Consider the following 10,582-nt stretch of genomic DNA (forward strand, 5'->3'; position numbering starts at 1 on the left):
AATGCTCACAGGCGCATATTCTTTATCATCGGCGAAAAACGAGTTGAGTTATTTCCAGTAGTTGTGAACCTCTTCTTCATTTGCAAGACATTCAACACATACAATAAATGAATCCTAATGCACAAACCGTTTCATTCTTTAATACTCAAAATTGTAGTTTTTATTTCTCCCCCGAAAATGTAATGCACATTCACAACTATTTTCTTAATGTTTAATAATTTATTTATTTACAATTTATATTATTTATAAATATTATAATATTTATCATATGAATATTTATTTACAAATAATTGCAAAGCATTGCTGGGGGGGAAAAAACAACAACATTGAAAATACAAACAAAGGAGAAAATCTTTTTTTTTTTGCATTTTAGTTTTTTTCTTTCAACATGTTCACAAGATGGTTGAATGTCGAAAATGAAGTCAAATATTGTTTGTCCTTTTTGTCCTCATGTTGTCTAAGAAAGCAGCCGATTGTTGATGACGTTCAATGATTAACCCCAATCGACGTCTCCGTGTTTGCGCTCCCTCTTGCGACACGGACGCACGTGGCCGCCGCGCCATTGTTTTGAAAATGTCCGACGCCACTTTTGACATGAAATATGACTTATGATAAGATTTTTTTTTTTTTTTTTTTTTTTTTTTTACTTCTGCGATAAGGCTCGTTAGACCACAATATTACCCGAGGAGGACTTGAAACTCTTTGGACTGCACGTTTTAAGACAGGTGCTGTTGCGTGTGTATGTGAATGTGTAATTATCCCCCCCCCCCCCAAATTTCAAATTTATGCATGCGTTAACTGTAACCCAATAACTCAACATTGAGTTAATTTGGCCCAACAATTTGATTACTCTTAGAAAATTGGACCCAACACAAACAATACAGGAATTGACACGTCAACCATTAGAACCAATAAATTATTAATTTGACTAAAAATAATCCAGAAATTTGACCCAACACAATCAACTTGGCTTGATTTAAAAACAACAACCAAAAACACCAATTTGGCGGATGTCTGCGTTTAAGTAAGAATAGCGCCGTGTGGGGAGGATGTGGTTGGTGTGCATGCGCGTGCGTTCCGCATGCAGATGGGACGTCTTGTCTCCCACTCAGGTCGCACCCCCACAAGGGGAGCCGGGTCAGAAGCGGAGCCATTAGCCTATTAGCATGACGATGTTACAGGGACTCGGGGGTGGAATGAGCACCATACTTGCAATTGCATGCAGCTGCCAAAGAAGAAGTGTGTGTGTGTAGGGGGGGGGGGGGGTCATCACAACCCCCCCGCCTTCCTTTCCCTTGCATGTGTGTGTGTGTGAGTGCGCCATATGTGGAGCAAGTGTGTAGGTGTGAAGGGATCAGGCATCGGGGGGATTCAGGCATGACATTGTCATATAATAGAATAATGTTTTATGTCATCGGAAGGAAGGGGCGGCTTTTGAGGGGGCTGAATATTTGCAGAAAGCACTAACACACACACACACACACACACACACACACAAGTTACCGTGAAGAATCCAAACAACAAATTGACAAAAGTCAAAGAACAAAGACACAACGTTGCAACAAAAGGAAAACACCGCGACCGGACAACAACAAACCTGGAGAAGGTACGAGCTGCTGGAGGAAGCTGATTGGCTGACACAAGGAACAGGTCTGACGACAACAGGTGGGAACAAACCACCTGACAAACGCAACAAAACAAGACAAAATTGAATTAAAACAATGTTGACAAAAACACAGATCATGACGCAGTGAGGCAAAACTGTGCGCTAGTTGACATCTATACCTACTGGTGTACAGCTAGTGAAGCACTAACCAGCGTCGTCACTAGTAGCACACAGTTGTCGACTATTGAAGTTTTTCTTCACTAGTAACATGCAGTTGCACTATTAGTGAGAGCAAAGAGCATACTAGTAAATGGACCTTAAGCTAATAAACTAAGCAGGGCACTAATAGAATGATTACAAGTGACTATACGCTACTAGTATTAGTAGCGTATAGTCACGTTGAAGTACTAGATGTTAACGAGAAGTTTTATTAAATCACGAATAGTCCTGCACGCATTTGTCAACTACCGCACATTTTTGTTTTACGAGTCAAATGTCGTACTTAAAACTTAAACTAGTAAAAATAATAATAATCAAGACACTAATTGAATGATGTCTTACTAGCAATTTTTTTTTCCAGCACTTCTTTCCACTACTGTATGATATTTCTGCATACTAGTAGGACATATCTGTGATACAAGTAGGACAATTTACATATTAGTAGTGAGGCAAAAATTGTGCATTAATTGACAACTGCGCGTTACTAGTAATGATGAACTAGTAGAATTTCATACCTTTACTGGCATTATGAAATTCTATTGTTCAGACATTGAATTGTTAACAGCTATCGCTTCACTAGTAGTGCAACTAGTCTACTAGTGCACTACTTAGCTCGAGTAGTAACATCTAGTTTTCCTACTAGTGTGCAGAACTGTCATACAGTAGCGGAAAGCAGTAGTAGAATAACTGTTACTTGTGATGCACAGACATTCTACTAGTGCGCTAGTAAAAAATTTTTTAAAAAAAAGTGAAAAAAAAACGGATATAAAAATATAATTCAAAAATTAAATACAAAAAAATTATATAAATGGAAATAAAAACAACAACAAATATATCCTTAAATAAAAAAATAAAAATTAGATTCAAAAAATTTAAAAAAACAAATAAATGTCCAAATAAATACAAAAACATTCTAAAATTGTGATATTTAAAAAATTTACTATGTAACATCTAGTGATTCACTAATAGTACTAGTAGTGCACAGATGTCAAAGAGTGCACCGTTTTTCTAACTACTGTAGTCTTACTAGTAGGAATATTTGCTCTGAACTAAGTGAGTACATGAAGCTTGAGCGTTTGACTAACTTCCACGCGCACGTCCGCTTGCACCGCATGTGACGCGCATGATGTGTGCCAAGAAGACAGATGAGGACGAGCAGGAAGACGATTACACGCGAGCGGGACAAGAGCGCGCATGTCTGGCGGTGTGCGTGTGCGTTCATGCCGGCCGCGCCATCATCATTTTCGCCGTGCCTCCTCTCCAATCGGCGGGGAGTCGTCAGCACGTCCGAGCCTTCCCCCCCCCCCCCTGTCAAGGCCTCGGGGTGCCGCACACGTTCATTCCATCACACGACAGCAGGTGGGAAGACATTTGTTCCGCTTTCCAATCCAAAGTCTGGAGTAGTGCTTACGTTTAGTCACAACACCCCCCCCCCCACCCCAACCATCGTGGGGGGCTTACGTTCCATACCCAATCAGCAATAAGTGAAATCAGCGATACAGAAATACCTTATTCCCTACGCCCACGTTTTTTTGTTTTGTTTTTACTACTTTTTAAATAATACAAACACATTTAAGCACATATTTTGAGAGAGCAAGAGCAATGGGCGACACAAAATTATAATCAAACAATTTGGAGTCTCCCAAAAAAAAAATAATAATAATAATTGGAGTTGAAAAGAATTTTCTGGAAAAAATGTCTCAACTAAGATTTTCTGTAAAAAAAAAAAAAGATGCCTGAAAAGTCAAAAAAAAAAAATCATGATTTCAAAAAAGATTCTCTAGAAAAATGTCTCAAAAGTCAAACGATTTAGAGTTCAACCAAGATTTGATGCAACAATTTGGTAGTCAACAAAGGGATGTTCTGGATAAAAATGTCTGATGTAAGATTTTCTATAAAATATGCCCAAAAAGTCCAACAATTAGAACTTTGACAAAGATTTTCTGGAAGAATGTGTGTGCCTCGCAATATTTTTCAGGGAAGAAAAAAAAAAAAGTCATGTGAACTGGATCCTATCCCAGCTGACTTTGGACTGGAGGTGGGGGTGCACCCTGGACTAGTTGCCAGTCAATCACATTTTCATCAATGGGCAATTTGGAGTCTTCATGTCAACGTTTCAGGCTTGATTTCACTTGATTTGCTCCCTCCTCCTCCGTCAGCTTGCATGCTAGCAATAAATAAAGTCGGAGGCCACAGGCTTTGTTGTTTGCAGCCGTTTGGCTTGGCTGCGCGCCCTCCGTGCGACCGCTTGGGGAAGCTTTAAACAGCACAAATATTTTACTTTTCAGAGGCCAGCGTACACACACACACACACACACACACACACACACACACACGCCTTCGCGCACGCCTACACGCAATTAAGTGTCTGATCCACACCAATTGCATGTTCTGATCCGCGCTGGCAGGGAGTGGAGAGAACCGACACGACTCGGGCGTCTTCGTATCTGGCAGGCGACCAGATGCGCTTCAGGTTGATCGTAAAAAAACGACGCAGGTTGAACTCTTTGATAAGCGCCCTTGACATTCCTGCTGATGAACTACAGCAAGCGCTCGTCATTTCCAGGCCTTCCAATCACCCCCCCCCCCCCTCAAATGCCTCCCCTCTTTTCCCAGCCGTGTCTCAGTGGTGAACGATTGCAAATAATTCCTGATAGCAATAATAAGATAAAAGAAAAAAGTCCGGCTGGAACACGATGATGCCTTTAACTGCGCTGAATCAAATAATGGACGTCGGACGGTTTCGACACCGCCGTGTCTCGCAGGGACCGTAAAATGCGGAATCTGGTTTGTCATCCAAAGAAAGCAAGAAGTAAGAACCAAAGAAACACAACAATGACATGATTGTTCCTTTGTTATTGCAAGACCGAAACTTGCTCCTGTGAGAGATGTCGTGTTAAACTAATTGATTCCTTAAACGCGGCTATTACAATGACAAACAGCTACAGCGAGCGAGCGAGTGAGCGAGCTCCGATGTAGAATGCCCTCAAGTCCAACAATTTGGAGTTTAACCAATTTATTTCTGGGAACATGCCTCAAAAGTCAAACAATCTAGAGTTGAGGTGAACAATTAAGAGGTCAACAAAGACAGCAAAGATTTTCTGAGAGGAAATGCATCTAAAAAAAAAATTTTTTTTTTTAAACTAACAAATTTAAGAATTCGGCTTAAAACTCCCAAAAATCGGCGTTCAACAACGGTAATATTTTTGGCAAAATTATTCCTCAGACAATATTTTCTGGAAAATGAGGATAAGCGGTTCGGATAATGAATGAATGCTGCCTCAAAAGTCAAATAAATAAGAGCAAGATTTTGGGAAAATATCCCTAAAAGTCAAACGCTGTGATGTTCAGTCAAGATTTTCTGGAACAATTAACCAAATAAATCAAACAATTTGGAATTGAATTGAGATTTTCTGCAACAAAAAAAAAAGAACTTTGTATACATCATGAAGGCTTGTGTTTCATTACAATGAGTCCAAAAATGTGACCTGATACACGCGAGCCGAATGAATTACGAGGGCATTAGCGTTATCGTTTTCCGATCTCGAGAACCATAAAAACATATTTATTCACGACCGTTTGTCGAGGGCGGTGGTCCACGCAAACGCGTGGAAGTCAACAGATAGCAATGGCGTGTGTGTACAGTGCAACTCTTTCTATTATATGAATGAATAATACCATAGTAACGTCTCATTTTTTTCACACGTCCCAATAATAAGTTGAAGTAAAAAAGGTGGCCCAGGTGAAGTGTCTTTGCTTTTGCGTGGCCATGGAAGTCATTGCAGCGTGCGCCATTCTTAATGCGCCTTAATGACTTTGTCCTTTTGAACTGTGAGGTGGGAACCCACCCAGTACTGTCAACAGGTGACTTTTCAAACTGAGCGGCTCACTTCAGTCCAACTTAACTCGATTTACTCTAGTAAAAAAAGTGGCAAATGGAAGCGGTGATTTATTATAACAGTTCGCCAATGATTCACTTTAAAGACTATGCAGAAAGCAACGCAGGTGAGACGACCGCCTCAAATTTTCAAGTGGTTATTGGTTGCTAGGCAGAGTTAATAGGGCTAGAGAAGAATTGAAGGGAATTGACATTCAAAAATCTCAGCAAAACACACTGATCTGAATATATGACAGGATAGGCCGATAGGCCAAGACTTTTGAAGCCGCGAAATGATACGATATGATAAGCACGATATTTCAAATTGAGAACAAGCAACTTGGATGTTTGTGATTACAGTATTAGTTTTAAAACATTGAAACTAATTGAAAAAAAAAACATTGTTTTGACTGTTGCTGTTTTTGTTTTGTGACCACAAAAGATTGAATACTTTTGATGGTAATTTTCGTTCTGCCGTTTCCATGTCTGACTATTTTTACCGACGCTTCTTTCTGATTGGTCCGTTTTAGTGGGCCACTTTTACTTCTTTATTGTTACATTCTTTTTGTTACATTCTGTACTTATGCAACTATCGTCGCGACGTATTGTATTGTTCAGAAGTTAATTACTTTCTGTTGAACTTTCCCAAGTTGTTTGGAAGTAATTATCGTCGGGACACTTTTAAAAGTCTCGTTTGTCAGGTTGATTAAAAAGGTCATGACGTGATTTAGTGCATGACAAAATGCAAGCTTGTTTCTTGTGTGCTTTTGTTAAAAGGAACAACATTCATTCAAATTAACAAGACAGTTTTGTTGACGGAATTTCACATCGTGTACTTAGTATTTAATTAGGTCATGGCTAAAAAGCTAGAGGATCATTTATACTTTTAGCCAAAAAGTAAAAGTCCCCCCAAAAGTGCACATCCAGAATAGGGCAAACTCTTAATGCTAACATCTATTAAAAAATGCATACACACACATTTAATTAAACGTATTAAAACACACGTTTTAAAGCATTTCTTAGCAACTATTCTGATTCTCTGTGTGAAAAAATAAATAAAGAAGACTGACTCACTTTCTATTACAATTCTCAGGCAAAATTCCAAGTTGAAGTTTACTGTAAATTTGACACCTAAAAACAATTCTTCCAAAAAGTGACTTCAAGTGGTTTAATGCCACATTTGAAGTTTAGTCTAAAGCTAAACATAAAACAAAAAGAACTACACGTTATGTATTCAAAACAACCCCATGTCGATTTAAGAATGGCCCGCTAGCTTAATGCTAACATAGAATGGAAAATGCCTCTGACGTGCTAACGGTTAGCATCGATAGTTGCAGACAGTTTTAGAACCCTGTAGGCCGCGACACATTAAGACAGATAATATAACAACAATCCCTGGCATATATGTTTATCCTGTATTAAAAAAAAAAATACTAATATTACAGAATTTTACTGAGTCACTCACACTAGTAGTAGTAGTTGGAAGACGACGATGACAACGTCTATTCTTCTTCGTTTGTATCTGTGTGACTGCACAGTATACTGCCTTCTAGTGGCCAGGGTGCGCACAGCAAAATAAACTTGGATTGCAAATTACATATCATGTGCGATTTTTCCTTAGAAAACACACAAACAAAACAAAAAAAACATTCATTGCTTTTTTGGAGTGAGGTTACAATAGATACATGGCATTTCCATTCATTTCAATAAGGAAAAACGATTTTAGATATGAATGTTGTGAGTTACATGTGTGGTCACAGAATGAATTCAACTAGTATCTCAAGGCACCACCATACTTTAAAGGCAAAAAAAAAAAAGACCTTGCAATGTTACTTGTATCATTTTGAAAGTGTACTAAAGTAACCTGAGAAAACATCTCACATTGAACTCTTTTACTGCGGGATCGTTCCAAAACTCTGATAACAACATGTTCTATTCTGAGTATATCGGGCAGGGATGACTTGGATGTGTGTGTGTGTGTGTGTGTGTGTGTGTGTGTGTGTGTGTGTGTGTGTGCGTGTGTGTGTGTGCGTGTGTGTGTGTGTGTGTGTCTATCCGGGCTCCCCCCGTGGTCGTTCTATTGGTCTTCTGGGTGGGTGGTCTGTTCCAAGAGAGGAGTATTGGAAATATTACACCTAGCGATGCACACGCACGCGCGCACACACAAGCAAACTGGGAATCACACCAACGCAGCACAGCGGCGGGCGGAGCAGGCGGGAGCCGTCTTCCAGATGTGTGACGTTAATTTGCTCCATGCACAAACATGAACCGGTAGCTCCCACTCACTCATCACTACTTTGTGCGTGTGTGCGCATGCACGCGTGTGTTCGTGTATGTACCACAAAGAAAAAAAACACAACTTGGTTAAAAACAGTGGTGGAAAAGACAAATACTTCATTCTTGTACTTCAGAATTTTTTTTTCTCCCAGTGTCTGTATTTTACTCATAGCATTTTTACCTTAAAATTGTATGAATTTAATGACAATTTTCTAGTTCATTTTTTTTCATTGTCTAGTCGAAAATATTTTTAAAAATCCCTAACGTCCCCCCAAAAATGTCAAAGTTGTGTATTTAAAAAAATAATAATTTTCTTTTACATGATGAGTTGTATTTTTAAGTCATTGTTGCATATTTCTTAGATTAATAATAATATAATATCATGAGAAAATATATCTTATATACAGTATATATATATATATATATATATATATATATATATATATATATATATATATATATATATATGTGTGTGTGTGTATGTATAATAGGTTACAACTCCACCATAGTGCTAGTTTCGTTTAGCATCTCTACGGCATTTTGCATTGTGTGTTAGCATTAAGCTAACTCACTTTTGTGTGGCAAAGGTCATGTTCTGTACTTTTTTAACTTTTTAACCATGAGTTAAATAAATACTTCTCCTTTTACCATTATATATATATATATATATATATATATATATATATATATATATATATATATATATATATTTTTTTTTTATTTTATTTTTTTTTATTTTACTCTTTATTTCTACTTCTATTTAAGGACAGCATGCGTGTTCTTTTGCCATCCACCTGCGAAGCTCCTCCACACAGGTAGGTGACGTGAAGGTGAGAGGATGTGGGAAAAGCGTCCACTCTGACCCGAGTGCATCACCCCTGGAGGAGGAGGAGGGGGAGGAGGAGGAGGAGGAGGAGGAAAGGGGTTCATGAAAGACAAAGACAGAGCGAATGAGGAGGTGGAGAAAAATGAAATCAGAAGAGCGGAGGAGGAAAAAGACGGAAGAGGTTGATTGGCTCCCCCTGGAGATCCTTTTGTTTAGATTGTTCCTCGCTTCATCTCTTTCTCTCTCCTTTTCTTTTTTTGGAACATCTGAGGTACATTACAGCAGCGAGCCCTGAGTCACATCGACGATTTAAACCAAGAACATATGCGCTCTGTGTGCAAGTGTGTGTGCGCGCGTGCGCGTACGTTGCGATGAAGCGGGATTCCCCCCGCGCAGTTCCCAGAGTGCTGCTGGACTTTTATTTTCTTGTCCATTGTCTCATGCTGTGATATAAAAGGCTTATTGTTTGCAGAGCGGCCAGGGTGCTGCTGCAGGTTAGCGGACGGTCCCGAGCGACACCATTGATCCTCCTTCTCCACTCTGGACTCCTCAGTTGACGTTCGAGCGGAAATCTGGCTCGTTTTTAAAATGTCACCAATCAACTCCATCCACACAACATTCTCAAACACTATTTTGTGTTTTTTTAATTCATCCACTGCCACAGACTTTTAAATTTGGCGGTTAGAATCTGACCAGATGATCAGCAGGTGGCAAATCCAAGTCCAGAAAGTAAAAAAGCCTGCCGCAGTTTGGCTTTAGCCCCAAGTGCTAGTGCTAGCAAGCACCCAGGAAGCTAGCTAGGGAGCTCACTAGCTAGCACCTGGGGCTAAAGCAAAACTTTGACAGGGGTTTTTACTTTCTGAACCTGGATTTGCCATCTCTGTCGATGATGTACAGTATTATATTTGTCAAGTTTGCCAAGTTGGCCATCGTGAGAAAAGATGATTGAGTTCATGGAGTGAATAGCATGTGATAAAATAAAAAAAGCCACGGATGTTTATCATCATTTGGTCATCGGGGGCCCTTTTGCAGAGGTGGCAAATCCAGGTCCAGAAAGTAAAAACCCTGCCACAGTTTGGCTTTAGCCCTTTGTGCTAGCTAGCTAGCTCCCTACCAGGTAACCGAGCACCCGGAAAGCTCGCTAGGGAGCTCACTAGCTAGCACCTGGGGCTAAAGCAAAACTGTGGCCGTGTTTTTTACTTTCTGGACCTGGATTTGCCACAGCTGTCTTGTTTTTTGTGGTTTTATCATTTGTGTCACAAAGCACAAAACATAAACATCGACATTGCTTCCTTTGACAAAAACAAACAAACGTAGCTTCCCCTCTTTTGGGTCTGAAACCATTAGGGCCAGTTGGTCTTTGTGTGAGCGTCTGGGTGTGAGCGGTGGCATACAACAGCTCCTCGCAAATTCATGGATTTCCTCAGTGAGTTCCTGCTTTATTTATTCAACTGCTTACCGGGCGTGTATTTCATAAGAGGACTTTATTTGTAGAAATTCTTGCATATGTAGTAAAGGTGATTTTTGTCCTGTTGAAATAAATGAAACATCAATTTTGTGTACCTTATAAATAGCTGTAGTCTTAATCTCAGGTATGTTTCTCCTCATATATGTAAAATTCATGTACTTAGACTTCAAATGTACTTGGGTGTATGATGGTATTTACTCAGTAGTCAAAAAACGAGTAAGATTTATAAGTAACGTTTTTTTGTTTTCTCACGTTATTATTTTCCAAACATGAATGTTTATTGCTCAAAGGTCAATGCTGATTTTGTGG

At 39.4% G+C, this 10,582-nt stretch overlaps 1 protein-coding gene across 2 annotated transcripts in view; it reads right to left on the reverse strand.

Annotated features, from left to right (window-relative positions):
- Window positions 1-7,219, reverse strand: part of cog2 (component of oligomeric golgi complex 2) — a 35,848-nt gene extending 28,629 nt beyond the window's left edge. For both annotated transcript variants that reach the window (XM_077581354.1, XM_077581353.1), the window contains exons 1-2: window positions 7,168-7,219; window positions 1,598-1,680 (exon numbers count right to left, since the gene is read on the reverse strand). The gene's annotated coding sequence lies outside the window, so the exon portion shown is untranslated. The remainder of the gene's footprint in view (window positions 1-1,597; window positions 1,681-7,167) is intronic.
- Window positions 7,220-10,582: the final 3,363 nt, after the last annotated feature.

This window comes from Vanacampus margaritifer, chromosome 12 (genome assembly GCF_051991255.1).
Source record: "Vanacampus margaritifer isolate UIUO_Vmar chromosome 12, RoL_Vmar_1.0, whole genome shotgun sequence".
Taxonomy (NCBI): Eukaryota; Metazoa; Chordata; class Actinopteri; order Syngnathiformes; family Syngnathidae; genus Vanacampus; species Vanacampus margaritifer.